This window comes from Pseudophryne corroboree, chromosome 8, assembly GCF_028390025.1.
Source record: "Pseudophryne corroboree isolate aPseCor3 chromosome 8, aPseCor3.hap2, whole genome shotgun sequence".
Taxonomy (NCBI): Eukaryota; Metazoa; Chordata; class Amphibia; order Anura; family Myobatrachidae; genus Pseudophryne; species Pseudophryne corroboree.
In genome coordinates, this window is record NC_086451.1 from 170,926,492 (window position 1) to 170,933,274 (window position 6,783).

Here is a 6,783-nt window from a genome sequence, read left to right on the forward strand (position 1 = left end):
GATTACGATGATGCAAAGTTACAGCCAAAATTGGCAAAATACATTTGATATATGATTATGGCAATAAAAGATGTTTTGCACATCACAGAGGAGCCCCCTATCCCTGACAAGAGGGTACATATGTACAAGGGAAAGAAGCCTGAGGTAACCTTTTCCCCTCACACGAGCTGAACGAGTTATGTGAAAAAGCTTGGGAATCTCCTGCAGATTTCCAAAAGGATTCTTATGGCGTATCCTTTCCCATCAACGGATAGGTTACAATGGGAATCCTCCCCTTGGGTGGACAAAGCATTAACACGCTTATCCAAGAAGTTAGCCCTCCCGTCCCAGGATACGGCTACCCTCAAAGAGTCTGCTGACCGCAAACAGGAGATTACCCTGAAGTCCATTTATACACATTCAGGTACCTTACTCAGACCGGCAATTGCGTCGGCCTGGGTGTGTATGTGTAGTGCTGTAGCGGCATGGACGGATACCCTAGATAAGGATACTATTTTATTGCCCCTGGGGCATATAAGAGATGCTGTCCTATATATGTGTGTATGCAAACTACAGGTGGTGCTGCATGGCTCACACCCTTTTGCTTGTCTTGTAGAGCAACTCTGGAGCTGTTACTGGGTCCAGCTGCTGCAAGAAATCAGCTTGAATGCTTCAGGGGCTGGGGCATGGCCAACATGAGCCCCACACTGATGGGGGTGTATAAAGCGATCTAGGGGTCATCCAAGCGCAACCCCACAAAGGCCGCCATGCCCTGCGTGACCATTTTCTCTTTTCATATGCAGACGAGGGTTGCAGCCAACTATACCCATTGCTTGGATGACATCACCATATGCAAATCCATCTGCTGCAGGCCTTCCCCCAGGAATGCTTGCACTAGTTGTTGCATTTGGTTTGTTGTTTGGGGGGTGCTTCAGTATTAGGCAGCCTTCTGCCCTCACACATTCGTCTGAAAATGTGTTCTCCCTGCAGTTGTTGTCCCCAGATGAGAGTTCCCTTGTGCTGCCTCAGTTGAATCTCCTTTACTTGACGGAGGTGTGCCTGAGCAGCGGCCCTCTCCAGCCCTATCTCAAATCATACTTATTTTGCTTAGGTGATACCATGGTCATGAAGATTGTTTTCCCAGGGTGAGGTTCATTCATTGCATTCTGGGTATGCTGACCTCTGTGATTTCCCCAAATGTGGGAATCTCGACTGCATAATTTGTGGTAGGGGGGGGACTGCATTTGTGCTTTCCCCTGGTTAGCTCTGGTATAATTTAGATCTCATTGTCTCAGGTTTCTCTCCAGCCTAGTTTGCTGTCTGTTTCCACTTCTCTTTTCTTGAGCCCCTCCCTTCTATGCCCTTGCGCACTATCCTGACTTCTCCCGTCTGCTTACTTTGTGCCTTCCAACGCACAATGCGAACTACAGGTGGTGTTGCAGGGCCCACACCCTTTTATTTGCCTTACAGAGCAGCTCTGGAGCTGTTACAGTGCCCAGCTGCTGCAAGAAATCAGCTTGAATGCTTCAGGGGCTGGGGCATGGCCAACATGAGCCCCACACCAAAGGAGGGTGGGGTGTGTTCAATGCGAACTAGTGGTCATCCAAGCGCCCCTTTTCTCTTTTCATATGCAGATGAGGGTTCCAGCCAACTTTGGCCCACTGCTTGGATGACATCACCGTATGCAAATCCGTCTGCTGCAGACCTTTCCCCAGGAATGCTTGTACTAGTTGTTGCATATGGTTTGATGTTTGAGGGTGCTTCAGTATTAGGCAGCCTTCCGCCCTCTCATTTTCATCTGAAAAGATGTGGTCTCCCTGCAGTTGTTGTCCCCAGACAAGAGTTCCCTTGTGCTTCCTCAGTTGAATCTCCTTAACTTGACGGGGGTGTGCTCGAGCAGCCGCCCTCCACAGCCCTATCCCAACACATGCTTTTCTTGCGTATGAGATCTCTTGATCATGAAGATAGTTCTCACAGGGTGAGGTTCATCCATTACATTTTAAAGTAGGAAGGTACAAATTACATATTCAAATTACATATATGTGCTGGATTCAAATGTTTTCCCCCCTTCCTTTCTCAATTGTGCCCATCAGCAGCTATTCTAATGTTGCTGCCAATGGGTGTGACACATTCATTTCTTCTGTGGGGTACACTGGACTCCACAAGGATTCACATTGGGGTGTAGAGTAGGATCTTGATCTGAGGCACCAACAGGCTCAAAGCTTTTGACTGTTCCCAAGATGCTCAGCACCCCCTGCTCTATAACCTCGCTTCCATGAACAGGGAGCTCAGTTTGTAGTTGGTGCCTTCAGTAGCAGGCCACTTAACAGGGGGCTGCCTCAGGCAGCCTATTCTTAGCTATTAATTTTGACAAGAAAAGAAGAACTTTATTTTATAAGAATCTACAAGGGCTGCAGCAGGTTAGGTCTAATAGACATCTTTACTGCAGCTCCATCACTCCCAGCGGCGCAGTATACTCCCGTGCCCTGGTTGCTGGGTCACTGCAGCGGAGGCTCCGGTTTCTTCCTAAGGTCAGTCACACACACACCGCCCTCCGGGATCACGAGGCCGCTGATGAAAGGGAGGTAAGGGACTTCTGTGCCCACACTATACCGTGATCCAGCGTGGCTGTAGGGGGTGGGCCATGTGCGCACTGGCGTGGACACTGATTACTGGGCAGCCGCTCCACTAGCCACCAGGGACAGTTAAGGAGCACAGCTCTGGGGGGGTTTTCTCTTATATTAACCCCATTTTGTACTACCCGCAGTGCATTGTGATAGGTAATAGAGCCTGATTCAGGTTGGATTGCAATCGCAATAAGCAATCCAACTGCAAAAATTGCTAAGAGCATACGCATGCGCCTGCATTTTCTGCGGCACCCCGCAGATAATGCGATCGCTTCTGACTGTCAATCGGTGCTGGGGGGGGGGGGGGGGTCAGCAACAATCCATTTCCAAGTCAGAGATGGAGCGGTGCATGGGCAGGGCTACAAAATGGGGTCGGCAACGGAGAAACAGGAGGCGTGGTCAGAGCTGCTGCATGACATCACATGCAGCAGCTGCGATCACAAAAATGGTGGCGGCTTCCTGCGCACATATACAGTCTGCACCAACAGGAGGCTAACCCATTTTTTATGATCACGCTGAACTGCACTGAGACTGGCTTTATTCTACCTAAGTTGCCCTCCCACAAGTGTGTACTCCGAAAGAGTGTTTAGTGCCGCCGCTCACCTTGTCAGCAATCGGCGTACGAGGTTACATCCAGAAAATGTGGAGAAGATGATGTTCATTAAAATGAATTATAATCAATTCCTCCGCGGAGACATTGACCAGCAGCAATTGCCTCCACAAAGTACACAGGGAGCTGAGATGGTGGATTCCAGTGGGGACGAATTGATAATCTGTGAGGAGGGGGATGTACACGGTGATATATCGGAGGGTGAAGATGAGGTGGACATCTTGCCTCTGTAGAGCCAGTTTGTGCAAGGAGAGATTAATTGCTTCTTTTTTGGGGGGGGTCCAAACCAACCCGTCATATCAGTCACAGTCGTGTGGCAGACCCTGTCACTGAAATGATGGGTTGGTTAAAGTGTGCATGTCCTGTTTTGTTTATACAACATAAGGGTGGGTGGGAGGGCCCAAGGACAATTCCATCTTGCACCTCTTTTTTCTTTTCTTTTTCTTTGCATCATGTGCTGATTGGGGAGGGTTTTTTTGGAAGGGACATCCTGCGTGACACTGCAGTGCCACTCCTAGATGGGCCCGGTGTTTGTGTCGGCCACTAGGGTCGCTAATCTTACTCACACAGTCAGCTACCTCATTGCGCCTCTTTTTTTCTTTGCGTCATGTGCTGTTTGGGGAGGGTTTTTTGGAAGGGACATCCTGCGTGACACTGCAGTGCCACTCCTAGATGGGCCCGGTGTTTGTGTCGGCCACTAGGGTCGCTAATCTTACTCACACAGCTACCTCATTGCGCCTCTTTTTTTCTTTGCGTCATGTGCTGTTTGGGGAGGGTTTTTTGGAAGGGACATCCTGCGTGACACTGCAGTGCCACTCCTAGATGGGCCCGGTGTTTGTGTCGGCCACTAGGGTCGCTAATCTTACTCACACAGCTACCTCATTGCGCCTCTTTTTTTCTTTGCGTCATGTGCTGTTTGGGGAGGGTTTTTTGGAAGGGACATCCTGCGTGACACTGCAGTGCCACTCCTAGATGGGCCCGGTGTTTGTGTCGGCCACTAGGGTCGCTAATCTTACTCACACAGCTACCTCATTGCGCCTCTTTTTTTCTTTGCGTCATGTGCTGTTTGGGGAGGGTTTTTTGGAAGGGCCATCCTGCGTGACACTGCAGTGCCACTCCTAGATGGGCCCGGTGTTTGTGTCGGCCACTAGGGTCGCTAATCTTACTCACACAGCTACCTCATTGCGCCTCTTTTTTTCTTTGCGTCATGTGCTGTTTGGGGAGGGTTTTTTGGAAGGGACATCCTGCGTGACACTGCAGTGCCACTCCTAGATGGGCCCGGTGTTTGTGTCGGCCACTAGGGTCGCTTATCTTACTCACACAGCGACCTCGGTGCAAATTTTAGGACTAAAAATAATATTGTGAGGTATTCAGAATAGACTGAAAATGAGTGTAAATTATGGTTTTTGAGGTTAATAATACTTTGGGATCAAAATGACCCCCAAATTCTATGATTTAAGCTGTTTTTTAGTGTTTTTTGAAAAAAACACCCGAATCCGACAAAAAAAATTCGGTGAGGTTTTGCCAAAACGCGGTCGAACCCAAAACACGGCCGCGGAACCGAACCCAAAACCAAAACACAAAACCCGAAAAATTTCAGGCGCTCATCTCTAATTTTTTCTCCACAGCACCGCTGAGAGGAAGCTGCCCGGACTCTCCCCTGCTTATACCATGGTAGACAAGAGGGTTGAAAAGAGAGGGGGGGCACATAATTCGGCGCAAATGACATACAGCAGCGCTACTGGACAAACATTAAGTTACTGTGTTATTCCTGGGTTATATAGTGCTGGGGTGTGTGCTGGCATACTCTCTCTCTCTGTCTCTCCAATGGGCCTTGTGGGGAAACTGTCTTCAGAAAAAGCATTCCCTGTGTGTGTGTGGTGTGTCGGTACACGTGTGTCGACATGTCTGAGGAAGAAGGCTATATTAGAGAGGAGCGGGAGCAAATGAATGTGGTGTCTCCGCCGACACCTGATTGGATGGATATGTGGAATGTTTTAAATGCTAGTGTAAACTCATTGCACAAAAGATTAGACAAGGCTGAAGCTTTGGGACAGTCAGGGTCTCAACCCATGCCTGATCCTATGTCGCAGGGACTGTCAGGGTCTCATAAGTGCCCACTATCCCAGATTGTTGACACAGATACCGACACGGATTCTGACTCCAGTGTCGATTACGTTGATGCAAAGTTACAGCCAAAATTGGCAAAATCCATTCGATATAGGATTATGGCAATAAAAGATGTTTTGCACATCACAGAGGAACCCCCTGTCCCTGACAAGAGGGTACATATGTACAAGGGAAAGAAGCCTGAGGTAACCTTTCTCCCCTCACACGAGCTGAACGAGTTATGTGAAAAAGCTTGGGAATCTCCAGATAAAAGACTGCAGATTTCCAAAAGGATTCTTATGGCGTATCCTTTCCCATCAACGGATAGGTTACGATGGGAATCCTCCCCTAGGATGGACAAAGCATTAACACGCACAGCTACAGCTGGAAAATCAAATTTTTTACCTTATGTTCCCTCACAGCATAAGAAAGCTCTGCATTATCAAATGCAGTCCTTTCGGTCACAAAGAAACAAGAAAGTGCGAGGTGCGTCCTTTCTTGCCAGAGGTAGGGGCAGAGGAAAAAAGATGCACAACACAGCTAGCTCCCAGGAACAGAAGTCCTCCCCGGCCTCTACAAAATCTACTGCATGACGCTGGGGCTCCACTGGCGGAGTCCGGCCCATGTGATGTCATGCAGCCGCTCTGACCACGCCTCCTGTTTCTCCGTTGCCGACCCAATATTGAAACCCTGCCCCCGCACCGCTCCATCTCCGACTTGGAAATGGAGTGTTGTTGACCCCCCTCCCCCCCCCTGCACCGATTGACAGGCAGAGGCGATCGCATTATCTGCAGGCGGATGCGTATGCTCTTAGCAATTTTTGCAGTTGGATTGCTTATTGCGATTGCAATCCAACCTGAATCAGGCCCTATTACCTATCACAATGCACTGCGGGTAGTACAAAATGGGGTTAATATAGGAGAAAAACCCCCAGAGCTGTGCTCCTTAACTGTCCCTGGTGGCTAGTGGAGCAGCTGCCCAGTAATCAGTGTCCACGCCAGTGCGCACACGGCCCGCCCCCTACAGCCACGCTGGATCACGGTATAAAGTGGGCACAGAAGCCCCTTACCACCCTTTCATCAGCGGCCTCGTGATCCCGGAGGGCGGTGTGTGTGTGACTGACCTTAGGAAGAAACCGGAGCCTCCGCTGCAGTGACCCAGCAACCGGGGCACTGGAGTATACTGTGCCGCTGGGAGTGATGGAGCTGCAGTAAATATGTCTATTAGACCTAGCCTGCTGCAGCCCTTGTAGATTCTTATTAAAAAAGTTCTTCTTTTCTTGTCAAAATTAATAGCTAAGAATAGGATGCCTGAGGCAGCCCCCTGTTAAGTGGCCTGCTACTGAAGGCACCAACTACAAACTGAGCTCCCTGTTCATGGAAGCAAGGTTATAGAGGAGGGGGCGCTGAGTATCTTGTGAACAGTCAAAAGCTTTGAGCTTGTTGGTGCCTCAGATCA

The 6,783-nt window shown here is 49.4% G+C and overlaps 1 non-coding gene across 1 annotated transcript; it reads left to right on the forward strand.

Annotated features, from left to right (window-relative positions):
- Window positions 1-1,073: 1,073 nt before the first annotated feature.
- On the forward strand, window positions 1,074-1,238 carry LOC134950608 (U1 spliceosomal RNA). The gene has a single exon (XR_010183498.1). It is a non-coding gene; the product is annotated as a U1 spliceosomal RNA (small nuclear RNA).
- The last annotated feature ends 5,545 nt before the right edge of the window (window positions 1,239-6,783 follow it).